General features: G+C 41.8%; 1 long non-coding RNA gene across 1 annotated transcript; it reads right to left on the bottom strand.

Annotated features, from left to right (window-relative positions):
* Positions 1 to 1,289: 1,289 nt before the first annotated feature.
* LOC147270793 (uncharacterized) lies at positions 1,290 to 15,449 on the bottom strand. Its single transcript, XR_015115723.1, has 5 exons — positions 15,392 to 15,449; positions 15,252 to 15,319; positions 15,108 to 15,163; positions 14,358 to 15,023; positions 1,290 to 1,380 (listed from the first exon to the last, which is right to left on the bottom strand). It is a non-coding gene; the product is annotated as an uncharacterized LOC147270793 (long non-coding RNA).
* Between the last annotated feature and the right edge of the window lie 1,764 nt (positions 15,450 to 17,213).

Here is a 17,213-nt window from a genome sequence, read left to right as displayed (position 1 = left end):
ATGAAGGAGTTCAAAAGTGTCAAACTGGGCCGGTCTCCATTTTATGAGTCCGGAGACAGAGGATAAAACTACAAGTCCCTGGTTCAGATTTGACTCGTCTGAATCCAAACACAGCAGCGTTCTTCCACCAGGCCAGATGAGTTGATCATGATAACAAGATATCTTCATGCTACTACAACACACAAACTCATCACAAGAAAAGACTTCATGGTGGAACAACAAATCTCCTCCCAATGGGAAAAACATTGAGTTGAACAATCAACTTTTCCATGATGACATGGAGAGCTTGGCAGCAGCAGCAGGCTTCCATTGGGGGCTGATATGCCAGCTCCACTTAGCCTTCTTTGGAATGGTTTCACCTGGAGTGATGCTGTTATTGAGACCTTTTATCTGGAACAACACCACCTGCATGGAGACTGAGGACTTCAACAGATGCAGATGTTGACCCAGAATGAATCTAAATATTCCAGATGTGTTGAATCAATCCAGCAGCAGTGGTGGGAGCGTCGTAAACTCACTCACTCAGCAGCCGTCAGCTTCCACCTTCCCTCCCCCTGTAGCTCCTCCTGTGTCCCCTCAGCGCTCTTGTTATAACGGTTCGCTGAGGGGACACAGGAGGAGCTACAGGGGGAGGGAAGGTGGATCAGAACCGTTCTAACAAGAGCGCTAAGGGGACACAGGAGGAGCTACAGGGGGAGGGAAGGTGGATCAGAACCCTTCTAACAAGAGCGCTGAGGGGACACAGGAGGAGCTACAGGGGGAGGGAAGGTGGATCAGAACCGTTCTAACAAGAGCGCTAAGGGGACACAGGAGGAGCTACAGGGGGAGGGAAGGTGGATCAGAACCCTTCTAACAAGAGCGCTGAGGGGACACAGGAGGAGCTACAGGGGGAGGGAAGGTGGATCAGAACCGTTCTAACAAGAGCTCTGAGGGGACACAGGAGGAGCTACAGGGGGAGGGAAGGTGGATCAGAACCCTTCTAACAAGAGCCTGAGGGGACACAGGAGGAGCTACAGGGGGAGGGAAGGTGGATCAGAACCGTTCTAACAAGAGCGCTGAGGGGACACAGGAGGAGCTACAGGGGGAGGGAAGGTGGATCAGAACCGTTCTAACAAGAGCGCTGAGGGGACACAGGAGGAGCTACAGGGGGAGGGAAGGTGGATCAGAACCGTTCTAACAAGAGCGCTGAGGGGACACAGGAGGAGCTACAAGGGGAGGGAAGGTGGATCAGAACCGTTCTAACAAGAGCGCTGTCCCACTAATGTTCCTCACCAGAATCCTCCTGTCAGGGGGGAACCATCTATGGGTGCTGATGCAGCAGACTGAAGGTTCAACGTAGTCCATGCTGAACTGGTCTTTAGGCACCAGGTGGACTTTGTGCTAAAAACAGCAGCAAAAAACAAACAAACAAAAAAGGGGAGAATTTTAACAAAAGTATGCAAATGAGCTGAAGATCAAAATAGAAAAAGTAAATCAAGGTTTTTTTCAAATGATTGCCAGCTATTTAGCTAAGAGAAGGACAAATGTCAATCAAGATGTCAGAATGGAACGATCCCACTGGCTTCTGGTCAAGGGAACCATGGAGATGCTAACTTCCTGTTGGACTATCAGGGTGTCTCATCCATGACATGCTAACTTCCTGTTGGACTATCAGGGTGTCTCATCCATGACATGCTAACTTCCTGTTGGACTATCAGGGTGTCTCATCCCTGACATGCTAACTTCCTGTTGGACGATAAGCGTGTCTCATCCCTGACATGCTAACTTCCTGTTGGACTATATGGGTGTCTCATCCCTGACATGCTAACTTCCTGTTGGACGATGAGGGTGTCTCATCCCTGACATGCTAACTTCCTTTTCGACTGTAAAGCCTGATTTATGCTTCTGAGTCGCGTAGTCGCCGTACCTACGCCGTCCACGCGAACCTTACGCCGTAGCCGGACGCGCGCCTCTAAAATATCCTGGCTACGCGTCGCGTCGACGCGTGGTGACGTCAACGTCGAGGACTGTGATTAGGCCGCTCAAAACGTCATTTCCGGTTCAGTCGCAGCACAACAACACCGCCATTTTCAAAGTTTCTGTGGTGAAAGCTCCAAGAAAAAATGGACCAAGCAGAAGAAAGGATTATTCGCGGCACTACAAAGACTGACAAATGGCCAACAATTGTTGTCTGTGACCGGAAGAAAACCAAGGAATCCGACAAGAGCCCCGTAAACAATACAAAGACAAACCCCACCCCCTAGCGGCTTGGCGGTGTATTGCAGAGCAACGCGTTCCCTCGACGCAGAATAAACCAGGCTTTTCAGTCGCACCTGTTTTACGCCCCCGTGCCAGATAAGGACCTCCATCGGGCTGTGCCACTCTGGAGGGAGCGCGTCTCACAGTCAGTCAGCGGAACCATGCGGATCCGGACCGGAGCTGTGGGAAGGAGCGCCAATTGTATCGGGTTGTTGTTTTCTGGACTGCAGCAGAACAGGAGCAGCCGGGACTGGAATGTAGAAGTAGGTTATCTTGAAGTTGACTCAGTTATGGTGAACGATATTGTGGTTCAACACTTTAATGAGCTTTAAGGCAAACACATTTCATCAGGAAACAACGCCGGAATTGGACGGATTTCAGCGGCACACAACAACGTATCCGATACACCTCATTGGAAACCTGGTGGTCTAAGACTAAGAAACACCAGTCACCATGAAGAAAGGAACTTTTAGCTGAGTACTCATGTTCTTTTCTGCAGGTTGAATGTCTCATTTGTTGGACAGAAGCGTCTCATCTCAACAAAAGCACCTCTTCAGTGCTGAGGCATGATGGGGCCAGGCATGAGAATGAAGTCCCAGATCCACCAGGATGAACTCAGGTATACAGCCACTCTCCAACTGACTCACAGTTGCTTCATTGATCATTAATTCCTCTTCATTTCTTCTCTCCTTCATCTTTAACCATCCAGCTTCCAGGAAGCAGATGCTGGATGAGGCTCTGCTGAATTTGATCCTGAAGGACTGCCAGCCCCTCAGCACTGTTGAGAGGGAAGGGTTCAGGGAACTGGTTCAGGTCCTTGAGCCTCATATGTTTGCCAACCAGAAAGGTTTGTGTGGAAATGATCTAAAGCAGTCGTTGATATCTCCAGTTTATTTCATCTCTAATTTCAATGTATTGATTTACTCTGGGTGTCATTTTCAGACCATCAAACAAACGGTGGCCAAAAAGTACCAGGAGGAACGGGAAGGAGTGAAAAAGGAAGTCCAGCTGCCATGTGGACATCTGTGGACATGGAGGCTCCCTTGGCTCTGACCTGTCACTGCATTAGTGAGAATGATTGTGTTGGGAGTGCAAGACTTTCCACAAAGTCACCCTGCATCATTTTGAGGTTCGTAGCAACTCTCACTACATCACTGTAGTTTCATTATAAGCTTCATCGCAATTATCACATCACTGTCGCATCATTTCTTACGTTCGTAGCAACTCTCACTACATCACTGTAGCATCATTTTGAGGTTCGTAGCAACTCTCACGACATTACTGTCGCATCATTTTGAGGATAGTCGCAACTCTCGCGACATTACTGGAGCATCATTTTGAGATTCGTAGCAACTCTCACCACATCACTGTAGCATCATTTTGAGGATAGTCGCAACTCTCGCGACATCATTGTAGCATCATTTCTTAGGGAAGTAGCAACTCTCATTCCATCCCCTTTAGCATTATTTTGAAATTACTATCAACTCTCACAACATCACTGTAGCATCACTTCTTAGGTTTGTAGCAACTCTCAGTACATTACTGTAGCATCATTTTGAGATTCCTAGCAACTCTCACTACATCACTGTAGCATCATTTTGAGGATAGTCGCAACTCTCACCACATCACTGTAGCATCATTTCTTAGGAAAGTAGCAACTCTCATTACATCACTTTAGCGTGATATGGAAATTACTATCAACTCTCACCACATCACAGTCGCATCATTTTGAGGATCGTAGCAACCCTCATTACATCACTGTAGCATCATTTTGAAGTTCGTAGCAACTCTCACCACATCACTGTAGCATTATTTCTTAGGTAAATAGCAACCCTCATTATATCACTGTAGCATCATTTTGCGGTTCGTAGCAACTGTCACTACATCACTGTAGCATCGTTTTGAAATTACTATCAACTCCCACCACATCACTGTAGCATCACTTCTTAGGTTTGTAGCAACTCTCATTACATCACTTTAGCGTGATTTTGAAATTACTATCAACTCTCACGACATCACTGTCAGCATCATTTTGAGATTAGTATCAACTCCCACCACATCACTGTAGCATCACTTCTTAGGTTTGTAGCAACTCTCATTACATCACTTTAGCGTGATTTTGAAATTACTATCAACTCTCACTACATCACTGCCACCTCATTTTAAGGATCGTAGCAACTCTCACCACATCAATGTCGCATCATTTTGAGGATCGTAGCAACTCTCACTACATAACTGTCGCATCATTTTGAGGATAGTCGCAACTCTCGCGACATTACTGTGGCATCATTTTGAGATTCGTAGCAACTCTCATTACATCACTGTAGCATCATTTTGAGGATAGTCGCAACTCTCGCGACATCATTGTAGCATCATTTCTTAGGGAAGTAGCAACTCTCATTACACCGCTTTAGCATTATTTTGAAATTACTATCAACTCTCACCACATCACTGTAGCATCATTTCTTATGTAAATAGCAACCCTCATTATATCACTGGTGCATCATTTTGCGGTTCGTAGCAACTCTCACCACATCACTGTAGCATCATTTTGCGGTTCGTAGCAACTGTCACTACATCACTGTAGCATCACTTATTAGGTTTGTCGCAACTCTCATTACATCACTTTAGCATCATTTTGAGGATCGTAGCAACTCTCACTACATCACTGTCGCATCATTTTGAGATTCGTAGCAACTCTCACCACATCACTGTAGCATCATTTCTTAGGTAAAGAGCAACCCTCATTACATCACTGTAGCATCATTTTGAGATTCGTAGCAACTCTCACCACATCACTGTAGCATCATTTCTTAGGTAAATAGCAACCCTCATTACATCACTGTAGCATCATTTTGAGGTTCGTAGCAACTCTCACCACATCACTGTAGCATCATTTCTTAGGTAAATAGCAACCCTCATTATATCACTGTAGCATCATTTTGCGGTTCGTAGCAACTCTCACCACATCACTGTAGCATCATTTTGCGGTTCGTAGCAACTCTCACCACATCACTGTAGCATCATTTTGAGGTTCGTAGAAACTGTCACCACATCACTGTAGCATCATTTCTTAGGGAAGTAGCAACGCTCATTATATCACTGTAGCATCATTTTGCGGCTCGTAGCAACTCTCACTACATCATTGTAGTATCATTTGTTAGGGAAGTAGCAACTCTCATTACACCGCTTCAGCATTATTTTGAAATTACTATCAACTCTCACCACATCACTGTAGCATCACTTCTTAGGTTTGTAGCAAGTCTCATTACATCACTTTAGCATCATTTTGAGGATCGTAGCAACTCTCACTACATCACTGTCGCATCATTTTGAGGATAGTCGCAACTCTCACCACATCACTGTAGCATAATTTTGAGGATCGTAGCAACTCTCACTACATCACTGTCGCATCATTTTTTAGGATAGTCGCAACTCTCGCGACATTACTGTAGCATCATTTTGAGATTCGTAGCAACTCTCACCACATCACTGTAGCATAATTATGAGGATCGTAGCAACTCTCACTACATCACTGTCGCATCATTTTGAGGATAGTCGCAACTCTCGCGACATCATTATAGCTTCATTTCTTAGGGAAGTAGCAACTCTCATTACACTGCTTTAGCATTATTTTGAAATTACTTTCAACTCTCACCACATCACTGTAGCATCACTTCTTAGGGTTTGTAGCAACTCTCATTACATCACTTTAGCATCATTTTGAGGTTCGTAGCAACTCTCACGACATTACTGTAGCATCATTTCTTAGGTAAATAGCAACCCTCATTACATCACTGTAGCATCATTTTGAGGTTCTTAGCAACTCTCACCACATCACTGTAGTATCATTTCTTAGGAAAGTAGCAACTCTCACCACATCACTGTCGCATCATTTTGAGGATCGTAGCAACCCTCATTACATCACTGTAGCATCATTTTGAAGTTCGTAGCAACTCTCACCATATCACTGTAGTATTATTTCTTCGGTAAATAGCAACCCTCATTACATCACTGTAGCATCATTTTGAAGTTCGTAGCAACTCTCACCATATCACTGTAGTATTATTTCTTCGGTAAATAGCAACCCTCATTATATCACTGTAGCATCATTTTGCGGTTCGTAGCAACTCTCACTACATCACTGTAGCATCATTTTGAAGATAGTCGCAACTCTCACCACATCACTGTAGCATCGTTTCTTAGGGAAGTAGCAACTCTCATTACATCACTTTAGCGTGATATGGAAATTACTATCAACTCTCACCACATCACTGTCGCATCATTTTGAGGATCGTAGCAACCCTCATTACATCACTGTAGCATCATTTTGAAGTTTGTAGAAACTCTCACCACATCACTGTAGCATTATTTCTTAGGTAAATAGCAATCCTCATTATATCACTGTAGCATCATTTTGCGGTTCGTAGCAACTCTCACTACATCACTGTAGCATCATTTCTGAGGGAAGTAGCAACTCTCATTACATCACTTTAGCGTGATTTTGAAATTAGTATCAACTCTCACCACATCACTGTAGCATCACTTCTTAGGTTTGTAGCAACTCTCATTACATCACTTTAGCGTGGTTTTGAAATTACTATCAACTCTCACTACATCACTGCCACCTCATTTTAAGGATCGTAGCAACATTCACCACATCACTGTCGCATCATTTTGAGGATCGTAGCAACTCTCACTACATCACTGTCGCATCATTTTGAGGATAGTCGCAACTCTCGCGACATCATTGTAGCATCATTTCTTAGGGAAGTAGCAACTCTCATTACACCGCTTTAGCATTATTTTGAAATTACTATAAACTCTCACCACATCACTGTAGCATCATTTCTTATGTAAATAGCAACCCTCATTATATCACTGGAGCATCATTTTGCGGTTCGTAGCAACTGTCACTACATCACTGTAGCATCACTTCTTAGGTTTGTCGCAACTCTCATTACATCACTTTAGCATCATTTTGAGGATCGTAGCAACTCTCACTACATCACTGTCGCATCATTTTGAGATTCGTAGCAACTCTCACCACATCACTGCAGCATCATTTCTTAGGTAAATAGCAACCCTCATTACATCACTGTAGCATCATTTTGAGATTCGTAGCAACTCTCACCACATCACTGTAGCATCATTTCTTAGGTAAATAGCAACCCTCATTACATCACTGTAGCATCATTTTGAGGTTCGTAGCAACTCTCACCACATCACTGTAGCATCATTTCTTAGGTAAATAGCAACCCTCATTATATCACTGTCGCATCATTTTGCGGTTCGTAGCAACTCTCACCACATCACTTGAGCATCATTTTGAGGTTCGTAGCAACTCTCACCACATCACTGTAGCATCATTTCTTAGTTAAATAGCAACCCTCATTACATCACTGTGGCATCATTTTGAGGTTCGTAGAAACTGTCACCACATCACTGTAGCATCATTTCTTCGGGAAGTAGCAACTCTCATTACATCACTGTAGCATCATTTTGCGGCTCGTAGCAACTCTCACTACATCATTGTCGCATCATTTCTTAGGGAAGTAGCAACTCTCATTACACCGCTTCAGCATTATTTTGAAATTACTATCAACTCTCACCACATCACTGTAGCATCACTTCTTAGGTTTGTAGCAAGTCTCATTACATCACTTTAGCATCATTTTGAGGATCGTAGCAACTCTCACTACATCACTGTCGCATCATTTTGAGGATAGTCACAACTCTCACGACATTACTGTAGCATGATTTTGAGATTCGTAGCAACTCTCACTACATCACTGTAGCATCATTTTGCGGCTCGTCGCAACTCTCACCACATCATTGTAGCATCATTTCTTAGGGAAGTAGCAACTCTCATTACACCGCTTCAGCATTATTTTGAAATTACTATCAACTCTCACCACATCACTGTAGCATCACTTCTTAGGTTTTTAGCAACTCTCATTACATCACTTTAGCATCATTTTGAGGATCGTAGCAACTCTCACTACATCACTGTCGCATCATTTTGAGGATAGTCGCAACTCTCACGACATTACTGTAGCATGATTTTGAGATTCGTAGCAACTCTCACTACATCACTGTCGCATCATTTTGAGGATAGTCGCAACTCTCCCTACATCACTGTCGCATCATTTTGAGGATCGTAGCAACCCTCATTACATCACTGTAGCATCATTTTGAGGTTCGTAGCAACTCTCATCAAATCACTGTAGCATCATTTCTTAGGTAAATAGCAACCCTCATTATATCACTGTAGCATCATTTTGCGGTTCGTAGCAACTCTCACTCCATCACTGTAGCATCATTTCTTAGGGAAGTAGCAACTCTCATTACATCCCTTGAGCATTATTTTGAAATTACTATCAACTCTCACCACATCACTGTAGCATCACTTCTTAGGTTTGTAGCAACTCTCATTACATCACTTTAGCATGATTTTGAAATTACTATCAACTCTCACCACATCACTGTCAGCATCATTTTGAGATTAGTATCAACTCTCACTACATCACTCCCACCTCATTTTGAGGATAGTCGCAACTCTCGCGACATTACTGTAGCATCATTTTGAGATTCGTAGCAACTCTCACCACATCACTGTCAGCATAATTTTGAGGATCGTAGCAACTCTCACTACATCACTGTCGCATCATTTTGAGGATAGTCGCAACTCTCGCGACATCATTGTAGCATCATTTCTTAGGTTTGTAGCAACTCTCATTACACCGCTTTAGCATTATTTTAAAATTACTATCAACTCTCACCACATCACTGTAGAATCACTTCTTAGGTTTGTAGCAAATCTCATTACATCACTTTAGCATCATTTTGAGGATCGTAGCAACTCTCACTACATTACTGTAGCATCATTTTGAGATTCGTAGCAACTCTCACTACATCACTGTAGCATCATTTTTAGGTTCGTCGCAACTCTCACCACATCACTGTAGCATCAATTTAAGGTTCGTAGCAACTCTCACCACATCACGGTGGCATCATTTCTTAGGTAAATAGCAACCCTCATTACATCACTGTACCATCATTTTGAGGATCGTAGCAACTCTCACTACATCACTGTAGCATCATTTTGAGGTTCGTCGCAACTCTCACCACATCACTGTAGCATCATTTCTTCGGAAAGTAGCAACTGTCATTACATCACTTTAGCGTGATATGGAAATTACTATCAACTCTCACCACATCACTGTCGCATCATTTTGAGGATCGTAGCAACCCTCATTACATCACTGTAGCATCATTTTGCGGTTCGTAGCAACTCTCACCACATCACTGTAGCATCATTTCTTAGGTAAATAGCAACCCTCATAATATCACTGTAACATCATTTTGCGGTTCGTAGCAACTCTGACTACATCACTGTAGCATAATTTCTTAGGGAAGTAGCAACTCTCATTACACCCCTTTAGCATTATTTTGAAATTACTATCAACTCTCACCACATCACTGTAGCATCACTTCTTAGGTTTGTAGCAACTCTCATTACATCACTTTCGCGTGATTTTGAAATTACTATCAACTCTCACGACATCACTGTCAGCATCATTTTGAGATTAGTATCAACTCTCACTACATCACTGCCACCTCATTTTAAGGATCGTAGTAACTCTCACCACATCACTGTCGCATCATTTTGAGGATCGTAGCAACTCTCACTACATAACTGTCGCATCATTTTGAGGATAGTCGCAACTCTCGCGACATTACTGTGGCATCATTTTGAGGATCGTAGCAACTCTCACTACATAACTGTCGCATCATTTTGAGGATAGTCGCAACTCTCGCGACATCACTGTAGCATCATTTTGAGGATCGTAGCAACTCTCACTACATCACTGTCGCATCATTTTGAGGATCGTAGCAACTCTCACCACATCACTGTAGCATCATTTCTTAGGTAAATAGCACCCCTCATTACATCACTGTAGCATCATTTTGAGATTCGTAGCAACTCTCACCACATCACTGTAGCATCATTTCTTAGGTAAATAGCAACCCTCATTACAACACTGTCGCATCATTTTGAGATCATTAGCAATTCTTCTGACATCACTGTCGCATTATTTGGAGGTTCATAGCTCTTACTACAATACTGTCAGCATCACTTTGAGGTTGTTCGAAACACTTACTACATTACTGTAGGCATCACGAAGTTTATTAGCAACTATCACCACATCACTGTCGCATCATTTTGAGATCATTACCAATTCTTCTGAAATCACTGTGGCATTATTTTGATATTCGTAGCAACAATTACTACTTTACTGTTGCATTAGTATATGGTTCGTAGCAACTCTTACTACATGACTGTCAGCATAACTTTGAGGTTGTTCCAAACACTTACTACATGACTGTCAGCCTCACTTTGAGGTTGTTCGAAAATTTCACTCCATTACTGTTAGCATCATTTTGAGTTCATTAGCAATTCTTCCGACATCACTGTCGCATTATTTTGGGGCTTAGTTGCAACTTTTACTACATTACTGTTGCATTATTTTAAGGTTCGTAGCAACTCTTATTACATGACTTTCAACATCACTTTGAGATTATTCGAAACTTTCACTCCATTACTGTTAGCATCATTTTGACTTCATTACCAATTCTTGCTGCATCACTGTCACATTATTTTGAGATCATTAGCAATTCTTACTACATCACTGTCGCATCATTTTGAGATAATTAGCAATTCTTACGACATCACTGTAGCATTAAATTGAGTTCATTTGCAACTCTTACTACATGACTGTCAGCATCACTTTGAAGTTTTATGAAACTCTTACTACATGACTGTAAGCATCACTGAGTTGATTAGCAACTATCACTACATTACTGTTAGCATCATTTTGAGTTCATTAGCAATTCTTACGACATCACTGTAGCATTAAATTGAGTTCATTAGCCATTCTTACTTAATCACTGTCGCATCATTTTGAGATCTTCAGCAATTCTTCTGACATCACTGTCGCATTATTTTGAGGTTCGTAGCAACTCTTGCGACATGACTCTCAGCATCACTTTGAGGTTGTTCGAAACACTTACTACATTACTGTAAGCATCACTGAGTTGATTAGCTACTATCACTACATTACTGTTAGCATCATTTTGAGTTCATTCGCAATTCGTCCGACAACACTGTCGCAATATTTTGAGGTTCGTAGCAACTTTTACTACATTACTGTCGCATCATTTTGAGATCATTAGCAATTCTTCCGACATCACTGTCGCAATATTTTGAGGTTTGTATTAACTCTTGCTACATGACTGTTGCATTATTTAAAGGTTCGTAGCAACTCTTACTACATTACTGTCAGCATCACTTTGAGTTTATTAGCAACTTTCACTCCATTAATGTTAGCATCATTTTGAGTTCATTAGCAATTCTTACTAAATCACTGTAGCATCATTTTGAGATCATCAGCAATTCTTCCGACATCACTGTCGCATTATTTTTTAGGTTCACAGCAACTCTTACGACATGACTGTCAGCATCACTTTGAGGTTATTTGAAACTTTCACTCCATTACTGTTAGCATCATTTTGAGTACATTAGCAATTCTTACTAAATCACTGTCGCATCATTTTGAGTTCATTAGCAATTCTTCTGACATCACTGTCGCAATATTTTGAGGTTCGTAGCAACTTTTACTACATTACTGTGGCATTATTTTGAGGTTCGTAGCAACTCTTACTACATGACTGTAAGCATCACTGAGTTGATTAGAAACTATCACTACATTACTGTCAGCATCACTTTGAGGTTATTCAAAACTTTCAATCCATTACTGTTAGCATCATTTTGAGTTCATTAGCAATTCTTACTAAATCACTGTAGCATCATTTTGAGATCTTTAGCAATTCTTCTGACATAACTGTTGCATGATTTTGAGGTTCGTAGCAACTCTTACTACATTACTGTCAGCATCACTTTTAGGTTATTCAAAACTTTCACTCCATTACTGTTAGCATCATTTTGAGTTCCTTAGCAATTCTTACTACATCACTGTTGCATCATTTTGAGATCATTAGCAATTCATCTGACATCACTGTCACATTATTTTGAGGATCGTATCTACTCTTACTACATTATTGTTGCATTATTTAAAGGTTCGTAGCAACTCTTACTACATTACTGTCAGTATCACTTTGAGTTTATTAGCAACTATCACTACATTACTGTTAGCATCATTTTGAGTTCATTAGCAATTCTTATGACATCACTGTAGCATTAAATTTAGTTCATTAGCAACTCTTACTACATGATTGTCAGTATCACTTTGAGGCTGTTCGAAACACTTACTACATTACTTTACGCATCACTGAGTTGATTAGCAACTATCACTACATTACTGTTAGCATCATCTTGAGTTCATTAGCAATTCTTACTTAATCACTGTTGCATCATTGTGAGATCTTTAGCAATTCTTCTGACATCACTGTCGCATTATTTTGAGGTTCGTAGCAACTCTTACTACATTACTGTCAGCATCACTTTGAGTTTATTAGCAACTATCACTACATTACTGTTCGCATCATTTTGAGTTATTTTGCAATTCTTACGACATCACTGTCGCATTATTTTGAGGTTCTTAGCAACTCTTACTACATGACTTTCAGCATCACTTTGAGGTTATTCGAAACGTTCACTCCATTACTGGAAGCATCATTTTGAGTTCATTCGCAATTCTTACTTAATCACTGTTGCATCATTGTGAGATCTTTAGCAATTCTTCTGACATCACTGTCGCATTATTTTGAGGTTCGTAGCAACTCTTACTACATTACTGTCAGCATCACTTTGAGTTTATTAGCAACTATCACTACATTACTGTTCGCATCATTTTGAGTTAATTAGCAATTCTTACGACATCGCTGTTGCATTAAATTGAGGTTAGTAGCAACTCTTACGACATGACTGTCAGCATCACTTTGAGGTTGTTCGAAACACTTACTACATTACTGTAAGCATCAGTGAGTTGAATAGCAACTATCACTACATTACTGTTAGCATCATTTTGAGTTCATTAGCATTTCTTCCGACAACACTGTCGCAATATTTTGAGGTTCGTAGCAACTTTTACTACATTACTGTCGCATTATTTTTAGGTTCGTAGCAACTCTTACTACATGACTGTAAGCATCACTTTGAGGTTATTCGAAACTTTCACTCCATTACTGTTAGCATCATTTTGAGTTCATTAGCAATTCTTACTACATCACTGTCGCATCATTTTGAGATCATTAGCAATTCTTCTGACATCACTGTCGCATTATTTTGAGGTTCGTAGCAACTCTTACTACATTACTGTCAGCATCACTTTGAGTTTATTAGCAACTATCACTACATTACTGTTCGCATCATTTTGAGTTAATTAGCAATTCTTACGACATCGCTGTTGCATTAAATTGAGGTTAGTAGCAACTCTTACGACATGACTGTCAGCATCACTTTGAGGTTGTTCGAAACACTTCCTACATTACTGTAAGCATCAGTGAGTTGAATAGCAACTATCACTACATTACTGTTAGCATCATTTTGAGTTCATTAGCATTTCTTCCGACAACACTGTCGCAATATTTTGAGGTTCGTAGCAACTTTTACTACATTACTGTCGCATTATTTTTAGGTTCGTAGCAACTCTTACTACATGACTGTAAGCATCACTTTGAGGTTATTCGAAACTTTCACTCCATTACTGTTAGCATCATTTTGAGTTCATTAGCAACTCTTACTACATCACTGTAGCATTATTTTGTGTTCATTAGCAATTCTTCTGACATCACTGTCGCATTATTTTAAGGTTCGTAGTGTGGCAAGGCGAGCGGTGGGGAACAGTTGCCAACAACGCCACCTGGGGGCTTTCACCCCAGGATATAAACAAAATTTCAAAATGACCGGGCTTCCACTTGAACAAAGGCACACAGTTCAAGAGACACAACAGGAAAGGATCGTGATTTCCAATTATAAAATACTTTTATTCGAAAAATAGTTTAAAATGAGCAACAGACTAAATGAATACCAATGGATATAATAAGGAGTGCAAGAGGAATTACCAAAAGGAAAAGGGGACAGGGCTGGGGCTTACCACGACAGCGATGACGAAAAGGGGAGGGATCCAAAAAAACTACACTGCACCCGTGACACAGCAAACCAAAAAAACATGAATAAGGAACCACCACCAGGGGGACCGCTGCTGCTCTGGGCCCTCAACACCTGTCAAAGAAAAGAAAAGAACACCATTAAAAACATGAAATCAAGGCAACCCTCACTCACGAACTAAATATCGCTACCACAAATAACCCAACAGAAACTATTTTAAATCCAAATGATCAAAATGGGGAGCAGAAGGCTATAATAATAATAATAATAATAATAATTATAATAATAATAACAATAATAATAATAAGGGTTTTAAACAATAAATCAAATGTAACCCACAAAAACTAACAATAATAATTCAAAGAAAGGAATAACAAATAGAAAAGGAATAAACTCAAGTAATTAAGGAAATGTCTGCCCCTCTAATTAAAACCAGTCTCCAAGGGGGATGGCTCAGCGCCGATGAGGGTCGGGATGCCCTCTCTTGGCCCACGTTGAGGCTCTTATAAAGGCCGTAGTGCACGGCTTTAACCGCCGTTACTGGGATCAGAGCCGTTATGAGCCGAATCAGCAAGAATCCAGACTGAAGAAGAGGAGAAGAGGAAGAACCAAAACAGCAGCGAGGCTCACAGCAGCAATTGACGGCTGCGCACTGCAAAATAAACAAGTTAACCTAATTAAAATGTGGATGAAGGGCATTACAGAATCACAAAAGCTAAGAATAAACATTTCCTACCGGAGAGCAGAATCGTGGCGTCAGACGAGGCAGGAGGAGGAAGCCCGCAGCCCAGACTACACAAACGATGGCCGGGAGAGGATAATCAGAACACCACAGACCATCGGCAGCTTGATATGAAAGGCAGACAACTACGCGTCTTACCCACAGAAAGGGCACCACGCACACACCGGCCCAAGGGAGACAGCCCAGCTCCCGGTAACACCACACCGCTGGACGGAGCAAAACTGGAGTAAACAGGGGGCCCAGGACACTGAATAATGGAGCAGAGCAAGCATGCATACCTTTGTTTGTAACAAATCTGCTGACCAGCGAGACGCCACCACGCACGGCTGTCTTCTCTGTAAAGGAGGGAGAGGAAGTGGAAAGGATGGAGAAGGGTCGGACCAGGTCTACTTCTAGGTGACCACTCACCATCGTCTTCCACACTGCCCCTCACGGTGGGGAGTGTAGCGCTATCCTGCCACAGTACATTTGTTTCATTCTTTTGCTCTTGCACTTTAATTAAAATGGACTTGACTTGAGAATGTTTTGTTTCAAAATATAGATGAATTCCCAGATTTATAGCTAGCATGAGTATGAAGTTGCACTTGCACCCGGTGGGAAAATGTCCTCTGCATTTGACTCTAACTATGTAGGAGCAGTGGTAGCAGTGTCAGCCTGGGGGCTTGGTCAAGATCAATGACAGGAGTAGCAGACAGGTAATATCCATAGCATGCTTGTTGTTTGAGAGGAGTAAGGGTACACTGTTGGTCTCTCACCTGATGGGCTGTCATCAGCACAAATGATCTGTTCCTAAACATCAAAATCTACCATCCCCCTGATTGTTTTTTACAACTGGAGTACTGGTTAACACTTTAGAAAGCCTTCATTCAGAGCTGTGAAGAACCTTGAACCTGATATCCCAGACATCAAAGTGGGCCACTAACTGGCCAGATGAAGCTATGCTAGGCTGCTGTATCCTGAAGAGCTAAAGTAGCAGCTTCTGAGAGGGATGCTAACCTGGATGTGTTCATCTCCTACTTTAATATCAGCCCCCAACTTGGAGCTCTGACAGCCTCCAGCTTGTTGTTCCTGTTTCTGCTTCAGTCAACAGGGAACTCCAACCTGCAGTAGAATCTTCAACAATGGAATAGAAAAGTGAGGAAGAAAAACTAGAATAAACTTACAAAGCTGAGAAATGTTCATGAAGAAGAAAGGCACACGTTATGATTGAGGCCAGAAACTAAAACTCCACACCAAATGTACTTTGACTTGTAGGATAATGAACTTGAATGTGTTGAAACAGCAGATCAATGAATCCACTACCACACAACAAGATGATGACCCCCTACCACAAGATGGCGTCACAGATCCTGATGCTCTGAGCAGGAAACACAGAGCAAAACATTACAACAAAGCTCCTGTTGTTCCCTCCAGGAAAAAAAGTGGCTCTGATGAGAAGAAGGATCCCAGCGTCCTCTGAGGATCCATGGCCGCACCATTGGGTAGAAGGACGATGGGGTCGGCACCAGGAGGAACCCTGGTGTCTCCGATGCAGGGAAGATGGAGCAGTGAAGAGACCACATTGTGGCGTCCTAAAGAGGACATTTGGTGGAGCCTGAGACAGCAAACATCACGCCCCCTTCATCAGAAGAACCACAGCACCAGAAGAAAGAATCCTGGCAGTGACGACAGGGAGGATCAGGGTGACCTCCTCACCTCCACCTTTGAACCTTCAAATGAACTTTAAAAAGCTTTAGAGTGGAGAAGGATTTTAAAACATTTTATTGTTTTTTCCTTTCATTCTCATTTGTGCGATTGTCTGATTTATTAGAAATAAACACTGTCTGCTGGGTTTCCATCGACTGTGATTCTCTTTTTGCATGCAAGTTGAAAGTTCTACCAATAAAAACCACAAGTATTTGAAGACCAAAGGAAGAACCCCCAAAGTCAGGACCCTGAGATCAAAGTGAGCGCTCTGATCTCAGAGGTCTGGGATATTTCTCATCCCATGGCCCTTCAAATAAGAGCCCTGTGTCTCTGTCTCAAAGTTTTCAAACCGTATTTGTTGTTTAAATTAAAACCAGATGACCACTGTGGTCCTTTTTACACGGTAAGTAAAGC

This window comes from Aulostomus chinensis, chromosome 1 (genome assembly GCF_037954235.1).
Source record: "Aulostomus chinensis isolate RoL2024-O1b breed Wild chromosome 1, RoL_Achi_v1.0, whole genome shotgun sequence".
NCBI classification, from domain to species: Eukaryota; Metazoa; Chordata; class Actinopteri; order Syngnathiformes; family Aulostomidae; genus Aulostomus; species Aulostomus chinensis.
The sequence above is the reverse complement of the archived record's forward strand: the minus strand, read 5'-3'. Positions and strand labels throughout refer to the sequence as shown.